Source organism: Ciconia boyciana, chromosome 7 (assembly GCF_034638445.1).
Source record: "Ciconia boyciana chromosome 7, ASM3463844v1, whole genome shotgun sequence".
NCBI classification, from domain to species: domain Eukaryota; kingdom Metazoa; phylum Chordata; class Aves; order Ciconiiformes; family Ciconiidae; genus Ciconia; species Ciconia boyciana.
The window spans coordinates 7,556,222-7,574,597 of record NC_132940.1 but is presented as its reverse complement, the minus strand read 5'-3'; the positions used below and the strand labels follow the sequence as shown (position 1 = coordinate 7,574,597).

Below are 18,376 nucleotides of genomic sequence, written 5' to 3'. Positions count from 1 at the left end.
GGTGAGGCTCCGGGCTCATAGCTATGGTTTGGCATAACCTGTCAGTTTGCCATCGCAGTTCTGAGACTGTTTCTGTGAGGAACGAGCGTGGGGTTTTTTTCTGGAATCCTGCTTTTCTGAAGAGTTAACGTGTCTTTGAGCGGATGGCTCCGTGTCTGCGCACCCATGCACCCCTCAGGGTGCCCGTGTGGGCGTGCACGGGCGGCTGTGGGTGTCCCACAGGATAGGATGTCCCTCTCTGATTATGAAGGTATTCAATATGAAATGGCGAAATAAAATACGAAGGGCTCCCAGCCGCGAATCCTTCTGCCCACAGTGTGTAGGTGCAGTTGCAGCCGGCTGCGAGGTACCTCTCTCGGCCGACGGCACACCACTGCGCCGCGCAGCGCCCGGGCAGCGATGGGTGCCTCCCCGCGGCGTGGGCAGCGGCAGGGTTCCGCGCCTCACGCAGCCCCTCTGCCGGGCTGCCTGCCGTTGGTCTGCGGCGCGCCCCCGGTGCCGCCCTCCGTGTGTGTGTGTGAGTGTGTGTGGGCGGGAGGCCCTGGCCGCGGGGCCGCGCGGGCTCGGTGGTGGCCCGCGGTTCGCAGGCTTGGCGGGACCCCGCGGGGGGTGATCGGGCAGGCTCCCTCCGCGGCGCGGCGGTGCGTCCCCCTGCGCCGGGTGACTCCTCCCGCTCTCCGCCCGTGACGCCCGGCGGTAGGCGGCCGGGCCGGAGGTGGCGGCGCGGCCTGCCCGGCCCCCCGCGCCGCGGGGCGGGGGTGCGGCAGGCTCCGCACTGCCTCCCCGGCGGTGCCGCAGTGCCGTGCGCTGCCTCTGGGGCCGGCCAGGGGGCGCTGGCTGCCGGTAGCTGCGGCGGCCTTGGCCGCGGAGCCAGCGAGCGAGCCCGGCTGGCAGGCGGTGAGGGCGGGCGCCGGCCTCTCCAGCGCTCGCGGGGTCTGCGGGGCCCGCCCGGGAGCGAGCGGCGGCGGCGGCGGAGCGTGGCCCCGGGGGATCCCCCTCGCCATGCAGACCCGGCGGCGCCTGCTGCCTCTCGAGGTGAGTGAGCGGCGCCCAGCCCTCCGCCCCCAGGCCCGGGAGGCCGGGGTATCCCGCTCCCCAGGCCCTTGCCTCCCGGTGCGAGGCCCCGCGGGCGGGCGGGGAGGGCTCCGACGCCTCAGCGGAGCCGCCGTGTCGCCGCCACCGCCCCGACCCAGGGCCTGGGGGCTCCGGGTGCCCCCTCACCCCGCCGCCCTTGTCCCCCGCACGCCGCCAAGGGGAGAGGCGCCTCGCCGCCGAGGGGGAAGGCAGCGATCGCCCCTTAGCCCTCACCGGCGGCGGGGCTGGTCCTCCGAGCCCCCTCCCCGCCATTCCCCTCCGTCCCCGGGTGCCGCTCGCCGGGTGCCTGGACTGGGTGACCCCCTGCTCGGCGCGGCCGGGGCGCCTTTCTCCCAGCGCCGGCGATCCTGGAGAAGGGGAACGAGCTCTTGCCGTCCTCCATCGGGGCTTCCCCCCCGGGACCCCCCGTGTGCCGCCGGTGCCGGCGCGGGGCAAGGCGAGGCTGTTCCCCGGGTTGGCCAGCGCCCCCGGGCCGCGCCGTGCGCACGGTAGCCAGCGGGCAGCCTCGGCTCCCGGCCCGGAGAGGGGAGGATCCCTCTTTGCATCTCGTGCCCTTTTTATGGCCTGATCTCCGCTCTCTCCCCGAGCAGGGAATGTTACTTGCTCATCGCGATGTGTAACAAGTCACTCCTGCAATGGTGGTAGTGGTGGAGGGGGATGGGGCGAGCGGGCGGGATGCGTTTTATAACATTTCTAATTACGTGAAACTGTGGTCATGTCTCACTCCAAGAATAACTGGCACTTTTGGCATGTCAGACTTTTTGCAGAGGTGGGTTAGTTACTTGCTCATAAATGTTACCGTTAAATAGGTGCACATGATGGAGGGTGGCTGAAGAACTGTTTTTATCTTGTTAACCAGACCGAGAAACAAGTAGCAGATGGGAATTGATAGACTTTATGTTTTCGTGTTAACTATCTTGTTTATTTATAGACAAGATATTCCTGATTGTTCTGTGACAGAGGTTTTTCAGAGGGTTTAATTTTTACACATTTTCATTCAGTTCAAATATTAGAAGTTGACTGAATACGGAATCTCAAATTCTGGCAATCTTTTTATTAAGTACGGTTGTATTAGATTGGGATTTCTGCATAACACTACCCTCAATATTTCGGTCCAGGCTGAGTCCCAAACTGGAAGGGGCCCTGTATAAGCAAGTAAAATAATAATAAAAAAAGATGCTCTACTTGAATAAAAGCTTTTATTTTCTTTAGGCAGCATTTTACTGACTAGGCAGTGTTTTAAAACATTGTAATTAACTTTTATTAGCAAATCATTTTTGATTGCATGGAACGAATCCAGGTTTTAGATACACCTTCAGTGGTTGAAATAACAGCAAAATCCTTTGTTACTGCCTGAGCCCACTAGTGCAGTTCTTTTTATAAAGTTATGGCATGTGATACAAAATGAGAAGAACAGTCTCCTTGACCCAAGAGAGACAAAATTAAAAATCTCTTCAGAGGTTCAGGGAATCTGAAATGGAAGCTGAATAAAGGCCTAAAATCTCAAGCAAGCCTCCCTCTAATTCAAGCCCTGATCTACACCTAACAAGTTACCATGTTCTGACACATTGTGATTGAATCTCTGATTGTCCATTGCTTTATGGTGCCTTCTTTAGTGTGTGAAAAAGGAAGAAAACCACCCCAAAACTGCAGTGCTGAGTCCTGATATTGGGTGTTATTTTTGTGTTAGCTTTGACTCAGTTATTAGGCTGGGGATTAAATACTTTCAAACGCACATTTCAGGATCTGAGGCCTGAGGCTAAGACTGAGATGAAATACAGTTTTTTTAGTTTGGCATAAAGTCTGACTGTGATTGTCTCAGGTAACAAAGGTAGAGACTGAACAAAGATGCAGTATTAAAACTTGTAGCCAAAAAATGATAAGCTTTTAATGTCTGTTGTTGCCTGTCCACTAGCTGTGCCAACTTTAGCAGAAAATAGCTTGCTAGTTTTCTGGTTTACAGGCTGTCTATAAAAAATTACCTGGAAGTTATTTTGCAAAACGATTAGAGTGAAGTTTTGATTTTGAATAAAAGTTGGCCGAAAATAAATAGATTTTGGGAATAAGTTGTGTATTCATGCTTTGTTGATCAGAAAAATATTTTTGATGCACTAAGCTGAGAATCTTCCAAATAAAAGTGAGTTTCTTGACAGAAAATCAGATGAGGGATAATAGTTTCAGTGCACAGTTAGTCTGTGTGCTGATGAATCGGTGATCTTTCCCAGAATATTATTGGAAGACACAGGTATATTCACAGACTGCTTTGAAAGTTTTATATAAAGGCTACTGTTTATTTTTTTAATGTGATTAAGATTAAAGTCTCTAAAGAAATTGAAAGGTGGCCTGTTTTAGAGCTCTATTTGTGATTCTTTATGAGACTTGAACTTGGAAATGAACAGAAATGTGAACTAACATGCTCAGTTTTCCCTCCTGTTGTTTTTGTGTCATGAGAAATGTGTCAACGATACTAAAACTTCACAAAGCTTTTTATATTGATAAGAAATATGTAGCCAAGAGTAAATGGCTGAAAGTGAGTTAAAGTATTGAGTTTTAGGTGATAGAAACAGCTTTTAATTCTGTGCTGGCTTTACGTGTTGGCCACATCTTGCAACACTGGGAAAATTACATCAATTAATGTAAATGGATGGGAAGTTTTGAAAGATGTATCAAATATCCTTCACTGACATAGTAGTTTCTACTTAAATTAGGATTCGGGATACATATTCATACAAATTTATTTGACTAGTGACTAGAGCAAAACATGCTATATAGTTATCAAAAGAATAGTACACTTTGAAAAATCAGTGTGATAAAAGTAAATGACATCATAATACATAAAAATATATTTTATGTAAAAATATTTATTTTATAGATAGAAATGATTCTATTTTTACAGACAAATAAAGTACTTTCCTACTTATTGTTTGGTTGGCTGGGTTTCACTTAATTGAGACTAAAGCGTAACACAATTTCTTTTTTTTAATTTAGCTGTTGAGATTCTTTTTAGACATTGAACATTTGTAGATTTTAAGGTGCCCTGTTAAATCTTAATGAATATAATTCTCAGCTAGTGTTTGTGGGAAAGAATGAGTGTGAGTGTCATACCGAGGGTATTAAACCATGTCATTCCCTTAAATGTTAGTTTCTAGAGAAAATTACAAGACATTGCAGATCCCAGGACCTTTTCATTGTCATTAATGGGATGCTGCAGTCAGTGCTTTTGGCTTTGACAGGTATTTGTTTCCTGAATGTGCTTTATGGTGTTTTCTCCCTTTTGCATCATACACATACGGAGTTTGGGATATTTAGGAATGCTGCTATTCAGACTGCCATAGCAGAGAGGTGGAATAGGAAAAATACTTTTAAGGCAAGTTTATATGTATTCTTTCACTGCATCTTTCCTGTATTGTTTATTACTGGAATATTACAACAGTAATTATTGCTGTTGTATTGCTAGAAGAGATAAGTAGAAATGTGTAATATTGATACTTATTTTTCAGAAATAACAACCCTCCAACTAGTACATCAGCATCAAACAGGCTGAAGGTGAATGGTAGAGAAAATCCATAAAGGGTCACTTAAACTATTTTAAAGCTCGTTACTAGAGAAATCTAATTAATTTAAAAACATAGGTTAAAGACAAACAATGTGTGGCCAGAAACTTACGGGTGACAACACTGAGTAGATTATTCCTTCCGTATTCTTTCATCTCGATCTGCTCAAGTGGGAGTTGACTTAAAGAAGCAAGTCCAGTCAGTTGAATTTTACACAGGCATAGTTCTGTTAAAGTAAAAAAAAAAGGTAAAAAAAAAGTAGGAAAGTGATAAACTATGTGAAAAACAGGTGTGGGGTCACAGTCTGTAGATTTTCTGTGTTTTAGAAAGTGTGGAGTTAGCATGCTTTCTGAATAGCTTGCGTGATATCTTCAGTCTAAGTATAAACTAAGGCAATAGTTGTCTTAGTTATGAAGGCCAGTGAGAAGAGAGCTTAAAGAAACTTCAATGTTGTTTTGCTTCCATGTAAAATTTGATAATTTGGAAATGTCAATATGTGGCAGTCTGACCATATGTTATGTTTTGAAGTTTTGGTGTCCATATATTAAACTTTTCACATATTCTTTCCCCAGTGTCCCCTGTATGTTGGGCAAATGAAAACATGGACTTCAGTGTTGGATTTCCACTTGCATTGGTTTTTCGTTTGTCTCTATGTTCTTAAGTAGCAATTACTAACCTTCGTATTGAATTATTTGCAGATAATGCTAATGGCTGTACCGTCTATATTCTGTCTCTATGCTGTATATAGAATATATAAATATCTTTGTCTTGTATGCTATATGTTAATGTGACTTGTATCTCTGATATTTTAATGGCAAATGAAGCTACAAATCTACCTTATGAGTCAGTGGGGTCCCCATAGTATCAGTTGTTTAAGCGAATACACTGAAGGTCCAGAAGCATTCCGGTATACTCTGCTGGGATCATCTAGGTTTTTCTATCAAGAATTGTGCTGCATGCTACTAGTATATATTTTGCTTCTGTTTTCTATACTTTCCCCCCCTCCTTTTAATATCAACAGGAAGCTTGATGAATTTTTTTAAGAGATTGATTGTATAATGAAGTTGAGTGGGACTTTACAACTGGAAGAGGTATTGCCAGTTAATAATTTTTCTTAGAATTGTTTTGTTGGATTTCTGTTACTGGTTTGGTTCCAACATAGTAACAAAGGTGGAAAGCTTTCTAGTGGAGGCTTGAGACATCAACTGATACTTTAGATAGTGATGCTGAATCCTGGTTTAGGGTATGGCTTTGTATATAAAATAATGCAGTAATGTTTCTTCGCTAGTGTCTTCCTGGTTTTTGGCCTGGCTTGAGCTGAACTGACATTTGCAGTAGTTAGAAAAAAGCACTAAAGCCTAATGTAGACAAAACTGGAACTGTTTTTTTTCTGCTATTACCTATGTATGAAAATACTTCTGTGTTGTAGATTTCAGTTTGGTAACTATTTTAGGACCGTTCCCCAGCTATTATTTGTTAGTGACAGAGGAATTAGGCGCGATCAGAGATGCTGGAAATATTTTGAGCCTTTGCTTGCATTGAGAAAATCCCTTGTCCAGTTAAGAGTTAGAAAAGACATGCTATCTACCAAATTATGACTATACTTACTGGTAATGTTTCATTGTGGGTCTTACTGTCTTCTTGTACTTCAGTTTTGCCAAAGAGCAGTTGTGGTCCTGCATAAAAACGCAAAATGTTTGGTATATGTCTTAAGTGTGGTGCCTGTCTTTTGTTAGTGAAGTAGTAGCTGGGAGGAACCTGTCCTTCCCTCTTCCCAGCATACAAAGGATCCAGAGGTCATTTCCTATCAGGTGATAATTTGAAATTAGGCCATACTTATGTCAGACATTCACGTGTGCTCTATCAATTACAGAAGTGCTGTAGCTGCCCTAGTAATACTTATCAGCCTTACTTCTGGATTCTTGCCATTTTTAACATTACTGTAGTATGAAAGTTTTTGTTTATTTCTATGATATGCTGAAGCCTTTTTTTATAAATAATAGAACTCAATCTTTATACACATGCTCTGAGTACAACATTGATATTTCACTCTAAGTTTAAAATTTTATTTGGGAAAGTAATATAGGTGAAATATATTAGAAAATTAATAGAAGATTATCAATGGAGGAACATATAGTGGAACATTTTTCTAAAAAGTAGAATGATGAACTTGAAAGGAGTTGGTAATGTTTAGCGTAAGAAGCAGATCAAAGAGCTTTCTAAATTGCATAATAGCTTCTTTATCTGTGAATGACACTGACTATTAGAGGAGCTTTTCTATTTCTAGATTCAGTTTTGTAGTGTCAAAACTCTGCTTTGAACTCAGCGTACATGTTGACTTACCTGTTTGCACTCCAAGTGTGATCTAGGTGATTGATTTAGGATCACTAAAATAAAGGCCAAGCCATTCGAAACTATGAATTTATAGTGAATATAGTTGTTATAAATTCAAGAAGAATTGGCAAATCATGTGAATATGCATAAAATGTATTGCTTGGTCGGATGGCCAGTCACATTATTGGAAGTTTGGGAGATACTACAGGACAAAAATTGCAGGTATTTTCAGATCTGTGAGTTTTTTGTTTCTTAGTTATTATTTACTGTACTTTTCTTACATTTCTTTTAACCTGGACAATGAAACTGTTCTCTGATCTGTTTCCTTTTCTTCTTCAACAGCTTTGATTATTTTTTTTCTCTCTCATTTTTTTGAATTCTTGGATTTTAAGAGGAAGGTTTAAGAATGGTGTCATTAGCAGTAAAATATGGGGCTCAGTTTCTGGTGATCTAGATTCCTCTGGCCTGTGTTGTGCTCAGACCTCATTCTGATCCTGGGTGTGCTGCACATCCAGTATCTCTGAGGTAGACTTTGATGATCTGTGTGTGGGTGACTTAGGTAATCCCTGCCCCAGTCATCTGCTGAAGAGGCCTGGCCGAATTAAATTTGTATTCCTTCTTCAAGTTCTGCAGCTCTGAGCTTTGCATATCAGTTTAAACAAAATTGTGACCGAAGAGGTAGCACATTTGCTTTTTCTGCTTGTGTTGTAGAGAAAGGCAAGTGGGGCTCAGTAATATATTGCAGAAAAGGGGTGCTGTGCTGGTTTTGGCTGGGATAGAGTTAATTTTCTTTACAGTAGCTAGTATGAGGCTATATTTTGGATTTGTGCTGAAAATACTGTTGATAACCCAGAGATGTTTCAGTTGTTGCTAAGTAGTGCTTATACTAAATCAAGGACTTTTCAGCTTCCCATGCTCTGCCAGGTGCATAACAAGTTGGGAGGGGACACAGCCGGGACAGCTGACCCCAAATGACCAAAGGGCTATTCCATACCATATGACATCATGCTCAGCATATAAAGCTGGGGAAGAAGGAAAGGGGGGACATTTGGAGTGATGGCGTTTGTCTTCCCAAGTAACTGTTATGCATGATGGAGCCCTGCTTTCCTGGAGATGGCTGAACACCTGCCTGCCAATGGGAAGTAGTGAATGAATTCCTTGTTTTGCTTTGCTTGTGTGCGCGGCTTTTGCTTTACGTATAAAACTGTCTTTTATCTCAACCCACAAGTTTTCTCACATTTACCCTTCCGATTCTCTCCCCCATCCTGCTGCAGGGGGAGCAAGCGAGCGGCTATGTGGTGCTTAGTTGCCAGCCGGGGTTAAACCATGACAGGTGGATATCTGGTGTTGATGATTTCTTAAATACGCATGATATGAAAGAGAAGAGCATATATCTTGGATCTCTACGTGTGTCAGTTCCACTAGCTGTTGAACAGGGATAATGCTTACCTGTCTTTTTAGGACATCACAGATCCAGGGAGCATGTTGCCTGATGTCATGCAAGACTGAGAACTGAGAACTGGGCTTGATTAAGCTGATGCTCAAAAGAGCTTAGTGGTTCTTGCATTGAGTCAGTGCTGTGTGCAGGTCCAGTGATAAAGGAGCTCCCATCACTCTAGCTGAAACAATGGGAATCTAAATCCAGATTTGTTTCTGACGGCTGGGACTTATTTTCCACCGATAATTCTTTAGAATTTGTGAAAGATTTTGTAAGTAGCAGGGAAATTCTTACAAGATCTGGAGATGGAGAGAACTATGTTTTGTTTTGAATTAGAAGATCTGTTGAATGAGTTTTATAGTGTAAACTGAATCTGATGTTATATGTACCCAAGTCCTTTGAGATACTTTATCAGTAAGCATATTGTTCCACCATCAGTGGAATTAACAAAGCTTGTTTTTCTGTAGATTTAAATCCTTTTTGCCCCTTAGTCTCTCTTCCCTTCCTTCCCCCTCTGCAATAACCCCAGCTTTCTCACATAACACCATAATTCTGTTTTTTCCAGAGCTGTGTGGGTATTGATTGCCCAGCAGGTTGCTGCCAAAAATACATATAGCAGTTTGCTTTTCCCTTGGAGGACAGTAATTTGGATTTGTTTTTGCTGTGCAGATACTAATCTTCATGAACGTATATTTTTTTGGAAAAGATGAGCATAAAAAATAGTAAGTGAACAATATGATCCCATAATCTTCACTTCTGTAGGAGATCAGATTAAAAATGCAACGCTCAAAAAGTGATGGTAACTGAACCCTTACCAGTACGTAAGTCCTCTTCTTGTTTGTGTTACTGAGGCTGTGAATACTGAGTTTTCTTTGTAGGGTGGAGAATACACAAAAGTTACATGGTTAAAATATACCTAGCAAACCAATCATGTCAATGTAATTTTTTATTCCCTATCTGCACTGTAATGCAGATAAATGAACCTTTAATATGAATTGAGATCACGTAAGAGGAAAGTTCCCTCTTTGCCTATAATTTTTTTTTTCATTTATCTAGCAGTCTTTTGGAAATTGCATGTTCTTCTGCAATACTGTAGAAATACATGCTACAGCTTGCTTCTGAGACTTGCGTTTTGTAGAGAAAGGCACAGGTATCTGATCTGTACCTGTTTTGGGGCTTATACTTCAGTATATAGCTACTGTTTCTGTTTGCTGGCCAGTTTGATAGTTCAGCAGAGCATGTTGGTTGTCATCGTGTTACAAACTTAGCATTGCTGTCATGGTTTAACCCCAGCCAGCAACTAAGCCCCACACAGTCGCTTGCTCGCTCCCCTCCGGTGGGATGAGGGAGAGAATTGGAAGGGTGAAAGTGAGAAAACTCGTGGGCTGAGATAAAGACAGTTTCATAGGTAAAGCAAAAGCCGTGCATGCAAGCAAAGCAAAACGAGGAATTCGTTCACTGCTTCCCATGGGCAGGCAGGTGTTCAGCCATCTCCAGGAAAGCAGGGCTCCATCACATGTAACGGTTACTTGGGAAGACAAAACACCATCACTCCAAACGTCCCCCCCTTCCTTCTTCTTCCCCCAGCTTTATATGCTGAGCATGATGTCATATGGTATGGAATAGCCCTTTGGTCATTTGGGGTCAGCTGTCCCAGCCGTGTCCCCTCCCAGCTTCTTGTGCACCCCCAGCCTACTTGCTGGTGGGGTGGGGTGAGGAGCAGAAAAGGCCTTGACACTGTGTGAGCACTGCTCAGCAGTAACAGAAACATCTCTGTGTTATCAACAGTGTTTCCAGCACAAATCCAAAACATAGCCCCATACTAGCTACTGTGAAGAAAATTAACTCTATCCCAGGCAAAATGAGCACAATTGTGAGTGCTATATTGGTTAATTCAAAATGAGTATTTTAACGATCTCTTATTTGGTGAACTTGAAAGTATGTGCAAAGCCCACTTCTTAGGTTATATTATTAACGAATTGCTTTAAATAGTATATATATTGAAAGAGCCTCTTAACTGAAACATCAAATTGCATTGATTGTAGGAATTTTATACTGTGTTTTTTGTATAAATGATGAAGGCTGAATAAAACACCAGTATACTTCATGTATTTCACAGTTCTTTCTTGATTCTTTTATAAATGTAACTTTAAAAGATCATTACTTAATTTTAAGCACCAGTCTACCTACGCACTTTTGTGCTTTCAAGTAATTATATTAGTGTACTGGCATAATAGCCTCTATATTGTATTTACCTTAGTTTTAGTTAACAAGTCACCTGTAAAATGCATTGCTGGAATTTGCACATAGATTTTTTTTGTATGTTCCTGTAGAATGAACATGGGTTTTATTATGACGAGAATTAGAAATTGTTTCTTGAGACTCAATGGCAATAGACAGGTGTATATGTAGTGGTTTTGTTCCCTCATTCTTTTCGTATAATGCCCTTTGTGGTTATATTTTCTCTTTTTTTTTTCCCATTAAGCTTCATTTCTGTAAAGATGGCATGTAGATGCAGTTGTACCTTCTACATTGTATAAATAGTGGCTCCTATGTAGTTAATAAAACTTGTCTTAACTAGAGGTTTCAAATACATAGATGCTTGAGGGAAGCAGGTAGCTGTGATCCTGAATGTTGAATACTCAGTGTGTGTATGTGTCAAAAATTGTATTTCACAGTCTAAAAGGCTGAGGGTTTAAATGAGTTCATGAAGGAGCCATGGCGACAGTAAATAATGAGGATAGGTAGAAGGCAGGTTGACAGTTACAGTGATGTCTTGCATTTTGACTGTTATTTTGGCCAGTGTTTTTTTTCTTTTTCAATGGCTGTTTCGTCTAAAGACTTTCATTTATGTTTGCAAAGAGGAGGCATCACCATCGCTCTTGGGTTTGTTCCCACCATGCCTAGAAGTGAGGAATAATATCATGTGGTTAATAAGGTTGTTTACAATAAGGTTTATACCAGTGGATCTGAACAGTGATGTTGAAACATATAGGGTTTGTCACTTTTTTGTCAGAGGAGGAAGGAAGGAAGCATGGGTAGCGAGAAAGAAAACGGATGCAGGAAGAAGTGAATGAGGAAGGAATGTGTTTGGGAAAGGAAAATAAGACTAACAGATGAAGAAAACAGAGCACAAGAGTATACTACAGTCTAAGAAGGAGAAGTAAAGAAAACAGGTAGGGATTCATGGCTGAGCAGAATCAACCACCGTATCAGTGGACAAAAGAAGTGGCTGAGCTTTCTCAGTTTGGGACTATCTGAGAAACGTTGCATCTGAGTTTAGGAGGATTTAGTGTTCCTAGAGCTCTATAGGATTTCTGAAAACTATATTTTGACTCATTAATAATGAATGTTTTTGAATTTTTTGGTTTTTATCTGGTATGCCTTTATTTCCTGTGACTGCCAACAATGATACAGAATTATGGGCACTTAGTTTTATAACTAGAACTTTTCTGAGTCTTACATAAATTTTAAATAGATGTCCTGATTGGTATATTGCACCACTGGAGCAATTAAAATAAAAACTTTACAGCGAATCTGAATGCAAGTTACTCACCATTTCGGTTGATTAGCGCTTAGTCCCTTCAGCACTGTTAAAAGCATGTTAATGGACCTCAGCATAAATGAGAATCATACTCAGAAATGGCAGTTTCAGTACACACTGTTGCCATGGATGTACTGAGTTGTATTGAGTGAGTTACTAGTTACAGATGACTTGAGACATGCACTGTGAGCTTCTGCAATGTAGTTAGATCATGATCACAAACGTGGGAGTGAACTTTGCTACGTTTGACAAGACAACAATATTTTACAATGTGTTGGTATCGTGTGTGTGTGTATATATATAAGTTTGATCTTGGCGTGATATGAATAGAAAGGTCAACACAATAGGAGAAATAAAAATGCTAATGGGAATTAGAAGTTAATTAATTCCTTTGAGATAATTTCAGGTTGAATTCAGATAAAAATTCATAGGTCTCTGAATTTATTTTCAGGGATGCACAATAATCCAGCTCTCCATAACATAGGATTTGAGAAATAGTAACTGTTTGCTATCTACAACTATGATATTTCTTACTAAAATTGTGTGTGGAAGATTTTAGAACACTGTTATGTTACATGGCTATCAAATAAGTAAAAATGACCACAGCAGCGTTGGAAAGAGGATGTATCCAAGTGTGTTGATAAAGGTAGCTTTAGTAGCTGATTGACTGCTCTTCAGTAGAAAGTGTAGCCTTTCAGACTTTTTTTCTGTACAGATTGTCCTTTCTCTAAAGAGCGGCTGAGTGCATAAATTGTGTCGCTTCTAGCAGCTTCTCTCCCCAGTGGGTACAACTCAGAATTGATGGGCTAGTAAATGGTGGCAAAGCAGTTTCCCTCTTTGCCCGTTGTCCTTTTCATCTGTCCTATTCTGGTTGCGTGGCAATTCTGTCTTTTATTATCAGATATGGATTTTGCTCACGGCACCTGCAAGTATTGGCCCCTTGTGGGTTTTATAAAAAGGACAGTTCCTTGGCAGTTGTAGGCATTTAATTAGTGATTCTAGGGGACCTTAGTCAGTTTTTTCCTTATTGCCCAAATCTAAGAAACATCTGAAACAATGATCTGTATATTTGGGATTCATTCTTGTTTCTACCCTACGTTAGAAAGAAGAAAAATGCATAAAGTATTAGAATACAGGATTAATCCACTCTGAGATACATAGCGTGTGACTTTAAATAGTTTTATTCTTCAAATCTGTTAAACATTAACTTCTAATAGTCAAACCTTTGTTTCCCACATACAGAATCATAAAAAGTAATCTTATAAACCTATTTATTCTATACATTTTACTTTAGTTTGTATTTGAATAAAGTTAAATAACAGTTTCAGTTCAGTATGTGAAATGTATTGATTTTTTTTTAAAAAGCACGTTGTTACACTGATGAATCCATGCACAAATGAAGAAACATGATTTCAAATTAGATTTTTGTTTAATGCACTGTGCATTAATTTTTTTTGTGGTTTACAATATTTTAAACTTGGGAGTTGTATGAAACAAAGTGTTGTAAAACATTAGATTTATAAACCACTACATTTTGAAATGAGCCCTGTGAGCATATGAGTAAGTTCAGGGAAGGATTTTCTCTTTTTTTTCCAACTGTATTCCTCTGGAAAAAACTTGCATTGAAGGCAGCACTGCAGTGTAAACCTATCTATTTGTTCTTCCCAAGAGCCGGGGATGGATGCCTTTCAAGGCAGTCAAAAGTAGTTATACAAGAAGGACGCGTGGTTCCTGTCTCCAGGTGCTGAGGGCCCTGGCTCTGCAGTGTGCTGAGGAAGTACGGGCTTTTTGGCAAGGCTGTTTTTTGTGTCAAGCAAATAAATCAATTTCTTTCTCCTTGAAATAGTAAAAAGGGTAGGAAATGGAATTTATTTTCTACTGTAAACTGTTATTAAAGAAGGTGTCCTTTTCAGTCGGGCTGCTTTCTCTTATTTACTGGAGGCCAAAGGTTGATAATGCTGCTATAATTTTTCTTGTCTCCCTGTTACTTTTGACTGTGATACTTTCTATAATGCTTCTTTGAAGTTGCTGCTCTTTTGACTGCCTTACTGCTGCTCTGGCATGCGTGAATGTCTCCTTATGGAAACTTGGCTGGAGAAAAAAGTGAAAATTATGGCTTTAAAATGGCATGGGGAAAAGTCAAGGGAAAAGATGCAAATATTAGTGAAATAATTGGAGACTGTATTCTGCTTTAGGCGTTGTCCATCTCTATTTGTGCAGCTGGTTGGAAAAAAGGACAAACCAATGCAACATTGAGATAGTTTATCTTTTGTCAATGTTCATGGGTAGTGAGCTGGTACAAAGTGTCATATTACACAGAAATAGCCTGTCATGCCCCAGTCGACTCCTTGGTTAATTTACATTGAGTAGTAGGAACATCAGCAAATTATGGGAAATAAAACCAAAGGATACTTGGTCATCTTGAGCTTTTGGTGCAGGAAAAGGATTAGCAGCGACTGTATCTTGTTTATGTCTGTTACATTTGATCTTTTGCTGCTGTTTTTAGTATTTCTTATTGTATGGATTTATGGCAAGTTTTAATGGGATTTTCTAATCCTGAACTGTTTCTTAGACAAGGTATTTTTGAAAAATTTTGTTGTTATTTGCTGAGTCTCCTTTGATAAGTTAGAGTTTTAAAAACAATTATTTCATTTTTTTTCTGGTTGCATTGCATGGCTGCTAGTTTAATTTATTAATAGAACAATTCATGTTGAAATCTTTAATTTGGGGCCTAATCCGAAGTCCTTGCCATTGCCGGCATTTTCATATATGTGACAGATACTGCTACTGCTGTGTCACAAACATTTTATAATGCCTGCCCTTTCTTTTATTTGGCACACCCTAGGTAGAAGGAGCCCCGTACTTTGTCTTTGTACAGAATGAATAGCTGTTTGAGAGTTAATGTAGTGTTCAGGAAAGATAACAGCAATGGAGAATGAAGCTTGCTTTCATTCAGTTAGTATGGACATACGCTGTCCATATAGACTCCTGGTGCTGTTGTGACAGCATATCCTGAGACAGGTCTGGAGGACTGTCTTTGAGGGAGGAGCATTCCTGCGTAGTATTTAGTCTTTCTACTTACATTAATTCTTAAAAAATAATACAAACACATGTTCATGTGAGACTCAACTGAGAGTTGCTGCTTCATTTGAGAGAGGCCAAGAAGCAACCATTATGAAGTGACAAATCGTTGGGCACATGGTAAATTACCATTATTCCAAGCATTTCATCACTTGAGTGAAGAAACCCCACCTTTTCCACTTGTAAAGATTTAGCTTCCAGATTAATTGAACAGATAAAATAATTCATGTTGTGTAACTGATGTGTGTCCTGAAACTTGCTACCTGTTTCCCTCTTGATTAAGTACATTGTTTACCTATTAATGTAACCCCCTGCTATAGTATTTCCTGTAGTTTTTATGCTTGCAAAGTTGGGACCTGAATACGTCCCCTGTCTGTAGTCTCTCTGAATCTGCCATCTGATAGTTCCAGAGTGCAGACAAGCTAGGAAGTTAAGATACCAGCGTTGAAATCTGGGTTTGCATTTAAGATAATGCCTAGTTCAATTAATCTAGCAATAATAAAGTGCCTTAAAATGGCTGCAAATGTATTCCTGCCTACTCAAAGACATCTTCTCACTGGTAGCACATTATAGAGGATCTGTAGTGTAGTTAAGAGTTGGATCCTTGCCAGTAGATGGAAGCATTTTTTAGCATCTCTTCATGCTTTGAGCTTTTTCCGCATTTTTTAAACGTAGTATCAAAATTGCTTCTTTTTCAGTCTCTTTCCATTTATTATAAGCTCTTCCAATTTGTGCTAGTTCAGATTACTTCCATTTGATGTTATAAACATTTTTTACATTCTTTTTTATGGAAGATATTTCTAATTTTATATTTTTAGAGCTCTTTTCTTCTATTCTTCATCCTCTCTTTATTCTGGGCACGTCTCTGCTTGTCAAATTTCTCTTCAATTTCTGTTTTGCTTTTGCAGTAATTGGCAGTCGCCCTCTTGGAGCTCCTGAGGGAAATCATACATGTAGGGTATAACCAAAGCAGCACCTGAGTGATACCACTGTAGGGCAGGAGACAGAAGAGTTCAGCCAACCATCAGTGGAAGAGATAAGAAACTGTGAAATGCTCAAAGTAAGCAAACTGGAACAGCAGAGACACTGGGCCTCCTTCATTTGTAATGATCTTAGGTCTCAGTAGGCACATAATTTTTAGGTGGAAATGTATGTATTTTTTTCCAGGTATGATGGAACCCTTTTTTAGCAGTGTGTATGATTTGTGAAAAACCTAATAATCACTAGGTTATACATTGTTGTGAATATTCTTGACTCTCCTTTGTAGTTACTCTTTTTGTCCTTGATTTATATTTTAATATAGTTCTCTTACATTAACTTCTTACTGGAAAAAGAATTTGGCTCTGTTGTCAACTTGTTCATTTTTCAGGAAATCCAAACCTTATAATTTACTTATTTTTAATTGCTTTTTGTTTAAATATATTACATTCCTACCTGTAAGCACGCTTTGATTTTTGCATTGATCTTTGTAAGGGGAAATGGCTACCAAGAGTAAATGTTGAATTGCAAACAAAAAGCTCTGGGACCTCCAGGTAATATCTCTTCAAAGCTTTCTTTGGAGACTGGTAGTGATTGATTGGATCGGTGTTCTTCTGTGTTGAATGGTTACGGACAAAAATTTATTACCTGGGAAGGATGGAACAAGGAAAGTGGATCAGAATAAAAACAATGAATAATAAAGCTGTACTGTTGCCCTGAATATCGCTTGCCTAGAAGGCTTGTTGGCTTAGAGCACTGGTAACAGCACAGCTAGTTTCAGCTGTAGGTTGCTAGGTCTGATCCATTTCTGATCGGTAAAGATTGAACTTTGTGGTTAATGTATGACCGACTGGTTCATGTGAAATGTGTTTGATGTTCATGATGCAGTTGACAGGCCTTGTCATAAATCACAAACGGAATTGTCATTAACTGATCCATCTTTTCAAAGGGGTCATGAAAACGGAATCATTTTCCTCCACCTACAGGCCAGGAGAGGACGTGGTGGTGGTACAGATAACCTTGCCCCGCTGCCACATGTACTTCACATCCCTTTGAAAAAGCTTATCATTCTGAAGCCTTTCAGTGGAATTGAATTTCCCTCACCTCCATTTTTGCATGCATACAAAACCTATCTGAAGAACTTCGTAATGCAATTATTTCTACTATTTCCCAAATATCCAAAATTCATCTCAGCTTGTAGAGGTAGAAATATACATGGCATCAGCAATTTTACTTGCATACAGGAACAGTTCTGTTGGCGTACAAAGCTGTAGGATTTTATCCTGAGTTTGGAAACAGTGCTACTAAGAGTGCTACTATTCAGTTCATTAGTTTCCTGGAATTATTACTGTAGCTTATTTGTGAAAAGAATAATAAACAACCCTGGGAAAATTGTAGTATTACACTGAATATCGCTTTCATGCATGGAGAACTGATTTTTTTTTTAGCTCTGTTCATTTTGCTGGAGTTTTAAGATTTTTTTTCTAACATATGCTGCTGCTTCATCAGAGCACTAAGAAATATTTCAACTACCTAACAGGTCAAAACCAGCACCAGCAAACCTTAAAACATGAATTTAACTTATCATCTCACTCCTCATTCTTGTTGCACTGTTTGTCATAAACTAGTCTCTTTTCTTTGCTCATGTCTGTGTTGGATTTTTGAGCTATGCTGACTGTTAGGATGCAGCCTGTGAAAATGAGCACCTGACCTATAGAAATGCTGTAGTTAGAACAAGACAGTTTCTTCTGAAGACTCATTTTTTTGCTTGGGTCCTCCCTGCTATTGAAGGTTGATGCCATTGTGTTTTTTGAGAGAAGAAGCCTCTAGGAAATGAAGAGAGCCTAAGATTGTAGAGGGAGTAATTTGAAGACAAAACCAGTTGTTTAGGTGTAACAAAATCAATGGGAAGCTGATGAATACAGTTTACAGAATTCACAGGGCTGTGAATTTTTGTTGAGTATCAAAGCTACTAGCTCTTTATTTTTGGAAGGCCTATTGTAGTGTAATATAATTAACTTCAGAGGCTAGTTTTATAAATTGTTACAGTCAAGGTCATCAGGAATACAAGGACAGTTGGAGTTGCTGCCTCACTCTGTGGGTTTACAGTTAAATGAAGAATAATACTAGGTAGATAGCAATGTGTTTTTTATTAGCAGCTTTTTTCACCAGAATATTGGAGTGCAATAGTGGCATAGTGCATAGATCCCTGAATTTAAAGCTGCAAATGTAATCCAAATCATTTGAAGGCTTGCAGCATTTGCCAAATGTGCCTGTGCTAGCTGCAGTCATGCGTTGAAAAAACATGGTTTGTGGCAGAATTACCAATCATAAAATACATGTTTATGTTTT

General features: G+C 40.4%; 1 protein-coding gene across 4 annotated transcripts in view; it reads left to right on the top strand.

Annotated features, from left to right (window-relative positions):
• Window positions 1–745: 745 nt before the first annotated feature.
• Window positions 746–18,376, top strand: part of ZFYVE9 (zinc finger FYVE-type containing 9) — a 63,786-nt gene continuing 46,155 nt past the window's right edge. For 2 of the 4 annotated variants that reach the window (XM_072868869.1, XM_072868867.1), the window contains exon 1: window positions 746–1,035. The gene's annotated coding sequence lies outside the window, so the exon portion shown is untranslated. Of the gene's footprint in view, window positions 1,036–15,954; window positions 16,107–18,376 lie in introns of all 4 variants that reach the window. The other 2 variants (XM_072868868.1, XM_072868870.1) reach the window with 2 other exon arrangements.